General features: G+C 36.3%; 2 non-coding genes across 2 annotated transcripts; one reads left to right on the top strand and one right to left on the bottom strand.

The window, feature by feature from the left end:
* The first annotated feature begins 4219 nt into the window (after positions 1-4219).
* Positions 4220-4292, top strand: TRNAT-UGU (transfer RNA threonine (anticodon UGU)). The gene has a single exon. It is a non-coding gene; the product is annotated as a tRNA-Thr (tRNA).
* A 1268-nt stretch (positions 4293-5560) lies between these two features.
* Positions 5561-5647, bottom strand: TRNAS-GGA (transfer RNA serine (anticodon GGA)). The gene has a single exon. It is a non-coding gene; the product is annotated as a tRNA-Ser (tRNA).
* Between the last annotated feature and the right edge of the window lie 3082 nt (positions 5648-8729).

Genomic DNA, 8729 nt, shown 5'->3' with positions numbered 1-8729 from the left:
GACTAATTCGGTATATTCCACATTCATGAGAGTGCATCTATGTTTCTGCTTTACGAATATGATATTTTCTGGGCATTTCTAATAATATCAAGTCTTATTCCTATTTTAGCATTTCTAATTTCGGGAGTTTTAGCCCCGATTAGTGAAGGACCAGAGAAACTCTCTAGTTATGAATCGGGTATAGAACCAATGGGGGATGCTTGGTTACAATTCCGAATTCGCTATTACATGTTTGCTCTAGTTTTTGTTGTTTTTGATGTTGAAACGGTCTTTCTTTATCCATGGGCAATGAGTTTCGATGTATTGGGTGTATCTGTATTTATAGAAGCTTTCATTTTCGTGCTTATCCCAATTGTTGGTTCAGTTTATGCATGGCGAAAAGGAGCATTGGAATGGTCTTAGCTCCTGAATATTCAGACAATCAAAATCAAAAACAAAGAAAAGATTACATTGAGACAGTTATTAATTCTATTGAGTTTCCGTTACTTGACCAAACAACCCAAAATTCAGTTATTTCAACTACATCGAATGATCTTTCGAATTGGTCAAGACTCTCCAGTTTATGGCCGCTTCTCTATGGTACCAGTTGTTGCTTCATTGAATTTGCTTCATTAATAGGCTCGCGATTCGACTTTGATCGTTATGGATTGGTACCAAGATCGAGTCCTAGGCAAGCAGACCTCATTTTAACAGCCGGCACAGTAACAATGAAAATGGCGCCTTCCTTAGTGAGATTATATGAGCAAATGCCTGAACCAAAATATGTCATTGCGATGGGAGCTTGTACTATTACAGGAGGGATGTTCAGTACGGATTCTTATAGTACCGTTCGGGGAGTCGATAAGCTAATTCCTGTGGATGTCTATTTGCCGGGCTGCCCACCCAAACCAGAGGCAGTTATAGATGCTATAACGAAACTTCGTAAGAAAGTATCTCGAGAAATCTATGAAGATCAAATTGGGTCTCAACAGGAAAATCGATATTTTACTACCAATCACAAGTTTCATGTTGGACGCAGTACTCATACTGGAAATTACGATCAAGGATTACTCTATAAATCTCCATCTACTTCAGAAATACCTCCTGAAACTGAAACATCTTTCAAATACAAAAGTTCAGTATCTTCCCACGAATTAGTGAATTAGGCAGGATGCTTTTGTGCAGAATAACAAACAGCGGGTAAATCTTCATAAATTTCATCGTAAATGTGAAATACTCATACAAATACAAATGTGGGAGAGATCAAGAAGATGCAAGGTCGTTTATCTGCTTGGCTAGTCAAGCATGAGCTAGTGCATAGATCTTTGGGCTTCGATTACCAAGGAATAGAGACTTTACAAATAAAGCCCGAGGATTGGTACTCCATTGCTGTCATTTCATATGTATATGGTTACAATTATCTACGTTCCCAGTGTGCTTATGATGTAGCACCGGGCGGGTTGTTAGCTAGTGTGTATCATCTTACGAGAATACAGTATGGTGTGGATCAACCCGAAGAGGTATGCATAAAAGTATTTGCCCCAAGGAGGAATCCTAGAATCCCGTCTGTTTTCTGGATTTGGAAAAGTGCTGATTTTCAAGAACGGGAATCTTATGATATGTTGGGAATCTCTTATGAAAATCATCCACGCCTGAAACGTATCTTGATGCCTGAAAGTTGGATAGGCTGGCCCCTACGTAAGGATTATATTGCCCCCAATTTCTATGAAATACAAGATGCTCATTGAATGATAAGAAACTAATATTCACTTCTACGACTCCAGATATTCAAGGAATCTTTTTATGTTCTGTTCTAGATGAAACAGAATAACTGGACTCTCATCTCAGTATTATGAATGGGCTACTAAAGGGGCTTCATTGATATTCCCCAATTTGGAAGATATCCATTTCGGATGAGCAAAGCCAATAGGATGAATCAAAAGAGTTCTGCACCATGAACTTTGTACCGCGCACATCACTTAGATGGGCCCCGAAAAGTCACGTAGGAGGGAGTGAAGAAAGAGAAAGTGAAGAAATAGAATATGAAAGAAAATATGAAATTATGAACTCAAAATTCAGAAATGAAAAGGGGATCAGATTTTCTTTGTACTGTATCTGAAATGAATCCTGTCTATTCCTACCCTTCGATTCCTCTCTAGACTAGACTTTTGGGTTTTCAGCCAACTAACTTCAATTCAAATATGTATGAAGTATTAACATTCTTTTTGAGCGAGAGCAGGTACAGTATGAACAAACAAAAAAGAAGAGGGAACAGAATCTAATTCTTTTCTTTACCCATCAAAAAAAAAAATGGGGGATCTAGATATATCCCTAGATGGATAAGTATGTATCATGATCTAGACTATTAACGAATAGAATATGGATCCCGATCCATATCGATTCATTTGTATGAGTATCTATTCGATATATTAACCACGTGCCAGGAACCAGATTTGAACTGGCGACACGAGGATTTTCAGTCCTCTGCTCTACCAGCTGAGCTATCCCGACCATCCCCGACGCATCATCCTACTAGAGGGCTTGGGTCTATGTCAATTAAAGGGACTCAAAAAACATTAGAAAATCTTACCTCAGCCTTGGAATTTCTTGGATCTTCAAAAAGAAGACTTTGTAAGTGTAAGAGTAATGATATGGACTGTGAATGATTCAATAATGGAGATTCCTTGCCATATATGTTCATTTGTACGTAGATCATATCTATCACAAGACTTGTGATAAGAGAGAAAGATTTCTGGTCGGATCCATTTGTGAAAGAGTAGAGTGAGTGAGAAACATAGCTAAGCTCATTTTGAACCACTGACGAAAAAAGAGGATAAATGGTTAGGGAATGGAATAAAATAGGCCTTTTTTTTTTTATTGGGGATAGAGGGACTTGAACCCTCATGATTTCAAAAGTCGACGGATTTTCCTCTTACTATAAATTTCATTGTTGTCGGTATTGACATGTAGAATGGGACTCTATCTTTATTCTCGTCCGATTAATCAGTTCTTCAAAAGATCTTTCAGACTCTGGAGTAAATGATTTGATCACTGAATCTTCGATTCTTCCTTTTGGAATCGATTTAATTTAGCAAGAATTCTGCAATTTTTCATATAAATAATCAAAAAATCCGGATTCGGGTCGTGATTAATCATTTGATATTTAAGTACGTCTATGTACTTAAATAAGGTCATCCTTTCTGGAGTTTTGATAGAAGGATTCCTCTACCAATGTAGTCAACCCCGTTCGTTAGAACAGCTTCCATTGAGTCTCTGCACCTATCCTTCTTTTGATTCTCGCTTTCTGAACCCTTGTTTTCAGAAAACTGGATTTGGCTCAGGATTGCCCATTTTTAATTCCAGGGTTTCTCTGAATTTGGAAGTTACCACTTAGTAGGTTTCCATACCAAGGCTCAACCCAATCAAGCCCGTAGCGTCTACCAATTTCGCCATATCCCCCTTATGAGATCTCGATCTCATTGTGATCCCATCCCCTTCTTTCATTTATGTTGGAACCATTGAATTCATTAGATACTGATTCCTATATCGAAAAAGTGTCTGCTCCTATTTTATTTCTTGCCCATCTTCTTTCATATCTATTGGAGGACCATTCCATTATTTGGTCCAATCAGAAATGATTCTATCATTGATGTATCTGCAATTCAATATGGATGGATATATCCCACATATAGATGTTCCCCCCCCCTCTCATTTTTCCCGCGCAGTTTGGAATACTGGAACGGTCGATATTCATTCTTCTTTTTTTTTTTTTCGTCCTATCTCCTCCCTTTCCGAATGAAACAAAAGGAATATCTCAGTAGGATCTGGATTGCATCCTTATCTTATCCTTTCCTTAGGAACTACACTCTAATAGAAATAGAATTCATATAATCTGCTATAACTGCTATAACTAATAGTTATATTCTATTCTATAATAGAATATAGAATTATTTCATATGTATATAGTATTATTTTGCGTTTTTTAAATTTGATTTGAATGAAAAAAAAAAATTCTAGTGCTAGTGACTACTAATAAATGAAATAATCAAAAATAAATAATCAAATAGAAAATAATCAAAAATAAAATCAATAATTCATATTATATTAATAATTATTAATATTAATTAATATGTTATAATAATTTATAATAATTAATATTAATAATTATTAATAGCTAATAGCTAACTAAGATCCCAATAGTTTCCCGAATTCCTATTCACGCACTATTTCTGTTATATGAGCCCGCTTAGCTCAGAGGTTAGAGCACCGCATTTGTAATGCGATGGTCATCGGTTCGATTCCGATAGTCGGCTTTCTCTATTTGTTCTATTTTTTTTTTTTTATCAGGATTGATCATCTTTCCTTGAGACCAAGGAATATTGAGAAGACCCCCCCCTTTTTTTTCTCCAAATGTCGGGTTACCGATCTATTATGTTATGTCGCGGGAACTTCCAACTATGAATAAAGAATAAAAAACGGATTGGAGCCGTTTGATCTATACAGAACAAATCAAGAAAAGGATCCTTAACTTCCCATATATACAATATACAAAATAATACGGATATTGATACAATTCATCTTATTCCTCTTTGTAGTACTTCAGTGGATTTAGCTTCGTTTATCGTTTAGTTCAGTATTAATTTAGGTTTATTCTGTAAAATGAAATTTCAATAAAATTAAGGAGTCTTTATGTCTCGTTACCGAGGGCCTCGTTTCAAAAAAATACGCCGTCTAGGGGCTTTACCGGGACTCACTAGGAAAAGACCTAGATCCGGAAGTGATCTTAGAAACCAATCGCGTTCCGGGAAAAGATCTCAATATCGTATTCGTCTAGAAGAAAAACAAAAATTGCGTTTTCATTATGGTCTGACAGAGCAACAATTACTTAGATATGTTCGTATTGCTGGGAAAGCCAAAGGGTCAACAGGTCAGGTTTTACTACAACTACTTGAGATGCGTTTGGATAACATCCTTTTTCGATTGGGTATGGCTTCGACCATTCCGGGAGCCAGGCAATTAGTTAATCATAGACATATTTTAGTTAATGGCCGTATAGTAGATATCCCAAGTTATCGCTGCAAACCCCAAGATATTATTACTATGAGGGATGAACAAAGATCCAGAGCTCTGATTCAAAATTATATGGATTCATCCCCCCACGAGGAGTTGGCAAAACATTTGAGTCTTTATTCATCCCAATATAAAGGATTAGTAAATCAAATAATAGATATTAAGTGGATCGGTTTGAAAATCAATGAGTTGCTAGTCGTAGAATATTATTCCCGTCAGACTTGAACCTAACTAAAATAACAAAGCTTTGGACAAGCCCCTTTTTTTTCTTTCGCCGAAGTAAATAGATCTAAGAGGTTTGATCCGGATTTTTCTCCCATTCACGTATTACAAATGGATCAGCGGTGAGATTTTTATTCCTTGTCCATTCTTTCCGTTCCGGTATTTTCCATACCACAGCAATTAGGAATAGAGAATCTATATCAAATAAAGTACGATTGGAATACTCGTATCAATTGTTATTTGATTTGATACATTGTAGTCGGTACCGTTGGTGAATTAGGTGAAGGTACGGAGAGAGAGGGATTCGAACCCTCGGTAAACAAAAGCCTACATAGCAGTTCCAATGCTACGCCTTGAACCACTCGGCCATCTCTCCTACATAATCTTATGATTATGACCCAGAAACCGAGTGAATAGCGAGTCATTCATATTATTGTATTATTGCAATACAGGTATGACCAATCAATTCTAAATAGAAAATAGAAAACTTTTCATTAAAGAAAGATCTTCCCTCGAGGATCGAGGGATAAAAAAACATTTTTTTTCTTATCTTTTTCTTATCTTATTAAAAAGATTAAAAAAAAATAGATAGAATCTATCTATTCATGTTTGTCAAGAAGACGATCCCGTCTTATTCTTAGATTTATACTGGATTAAACCAATGAATTGGAACAAGTCAACTGACCCTATTTTATACTATGGTTACATTTAGACTATTATGGTTCCATAGGAATTCCAAAATTCCTTTCTAGTTTCAGATTTCTCAACAACAATTCCTCTCATGAGCTACCCCACAATCTATTACAAATTCATGAATCGTCCCATGGATTTTTTTGATATTTCGATTGCGTGGTGTATACACACTATGCACAAAAAATGGATGGTTATTCTTATTCTATTTTCATCATGGAATGATTCTATTATTTGATTTGATTTTTTTTTTTCTTTGGATCATAATCAAATCAAAACTTCTAGAGTCATCAGAATCTGTAGGAAAAACTTCCTTGATTCCTGAGCTTCGATAAAATAGGAATAGTTCCGTTCATTGGTATACTACTTAATATTTATACTTAATACTTAATTTAAATGAAATACAATCGGATTCAAATATTTCCTATCCATCCCTGCCCCAAAGGGACAATTTGAGTGGAAGGTCGACACCTTTTTTTTTAGAATGAGTCCGTTTGTTTTTATGTGATTTCGTACTATACAATTCCTTTGTTTGTGGGATCATTTTCCCTCTAGGGGTAATGAGAAGAATTATGGAATGGATTGTTAACCATGCCTAGATCTCGGATAAATGGAAATTTTATTGATAAGACCTCTTCAATTGTAGCCAATATCTTATTACGAATAATTCCGACAACCTCAGGAGAAAAAGAGGCATTTACCTATTACAGAGATGGTGCGATTTGATTTTTTTTATTATTATTTATTTATTATTTATGATTTACCGACCTCAGTCTTACGAGAAAGAGACATGATTCGTAATACAAAGAAAAAAGATTTTTGAAATAAACCTATGCTCGGTGAAGGTGAAATTTAGAGATAGAACAATTCCTTCTGTCGTGTATCCCCGATTGATGCAGCCTCAGATGCTTCAATTGTTGATTTGAGTATTGAGCGAAAGGTTACACCTACAGGTTCTGTATTGTAGGTCAATCCGACTCCACTAGGACCAGACCAATAGGCGGCATAGAGGAAGAAGCACTACACCTAGGAATCAACAACGCGAAAACTTTGTTATAAATTACCCCTTTTCCTTATCGGGATCGGGACTAACAAGAATGGTTGGGACAACAAACATCCATCTCGTTCGTACTTTGGATACCCGTATAACCATCGAAGATCGTTGAAGTGACTAATTCCTGGAAATAGGGGGCGTTGAGGACAAAGAAATTGTTGGAGTTACCATTTCTATCTAGCACCAACATGGTTGGTGTTAAGAAAATATAGACCTCTTGCAGGAAGGCTGGCTAGAGATTTCTTGTAAAAACACCAGCCCCTGTCAGTTCATAATGAGAATATTTCAATCTTTTTTGATTCCATGGATTATTCCCCTTATTACTATGCACAGAAGGGAGGAGCCGTATGAGATGAAAGTCTCACGTACGTTTCTGGAACGGAGATTCTTTGAATAGAATGAACGACCGTAACGGATGTCAGCTCAATCCGAAGGAAATTATGCGGAAGCTTTACAAAATTATTATGAAGCTATGCGACTAGAAATTGATCCCTATGATCGAAGTTATATACTCTATAACATAGGCCTTATCCACACAAGCAACGGAGAACATACGAAGGCTTTGGAATATTATTTCCGGGCACTCGAACGAAACCCATTCTTACCACAAGCTTTTAATAATATGGCCGTCATCTGTCATTACGTGCGACTATCTCCACTATAGAAAGAAGGAAAGAAAGATCAAACCTCCTAGTAAATACTAGAAAAAAATAGGCTTTCTACATATGCATCATTCAAAGCAACGAGTTTTATCAGCTGTAGCAAAGAAAGAGACTTCATAGGAGCCAAATATGAAGAAATAGGTACGGCCTATATATTAGATTCTATGGATAAAGAAAGGATCTAATTGATAGAGGAAGCACCGTAAAGATCAATTAGCGAGGTTTTGGGGCCGATACAATAAGAACTGCTTACTTATGTCATGATATGAGATAAAAGTTAGGAATCAACTTATGTAATAGAGTCGATCTACTAAGGTATTGAGCAGCGGTGTAGCATCAGATCCCAAAGATAGTAAGTCCTTTCTTTCTTTTGGAGGAAAGAAAATCTTTTTCAAAGATTCTATATGAATTTCTATATGAAAATGAAACCGAGATAGTTACCTTTCATAAAATTCTAAGTATAAGGGGAGGATACCTATGCTTCATTCTTCTGAAGGTAGGAGAAAAGATAAAACTGATTTGATTATTGATTCAAATTAGAGTTTGAAACTCATGTAATTCACCTCTTCTATTCTGGTTAACTCGATAAAAAATCGGATCTATTTACGAGAAATCTCATTCAGTTAGATATGGTAGATTAAGATGGGACACCAAAAGAATTGACTGCTGAGCCGTATGAGGTAGGAAACTCTCAAGTACGGTTCTAAGGGAAGGAATCGACCCACCTATTCCGACCGGGGAGAACAGGCCATTCGACAGGGAGATTCTGAAATTGCAGAGGCTTGGTCCGATCAAGCTGCTGAATATTGGAAACAAGCTATAGCGCTTACTCCAGGTAATTATATTGAAGCACATAACTGGTTGAAGATCACACGACGGTTCGAATAAGAACACTCTCTTTTATAATTCATTATAATGTTGGATCCATCAATCAAATAAAATAGATCGTTCCTCCGGGAAGAGCCAATCGAGGAATTTCATTATATCCCTTCTAAGATCGTTCTATTTCACCCGGTACCTCATAGAGATAAACGATACGGATACAGTAAATG

This window comes from Tasmannia lanceolata, unplaced genomic scaffold (assembly GCF_043159265.1).
Source record: "Tasmannia lanceolata isolate RefF3 unplaced genomic scaffold, GAP_Taslan_0.1 ptg000388l, whole genome shotgun sequence".
Classification (NCBI taxonomy): domain Eukaryota; kingdom Viridiplantae; phylum Streptophyta; class Magnoliopsida; order Canellales; family Winteraceae; genus Tasmannia; species Tasmannia lanceolata.
The sequence above is the reverse complement of the archived record's forward strand: the minus strand, read 5'-3'. Positions and strand labels throughout refer to the sequence as shown.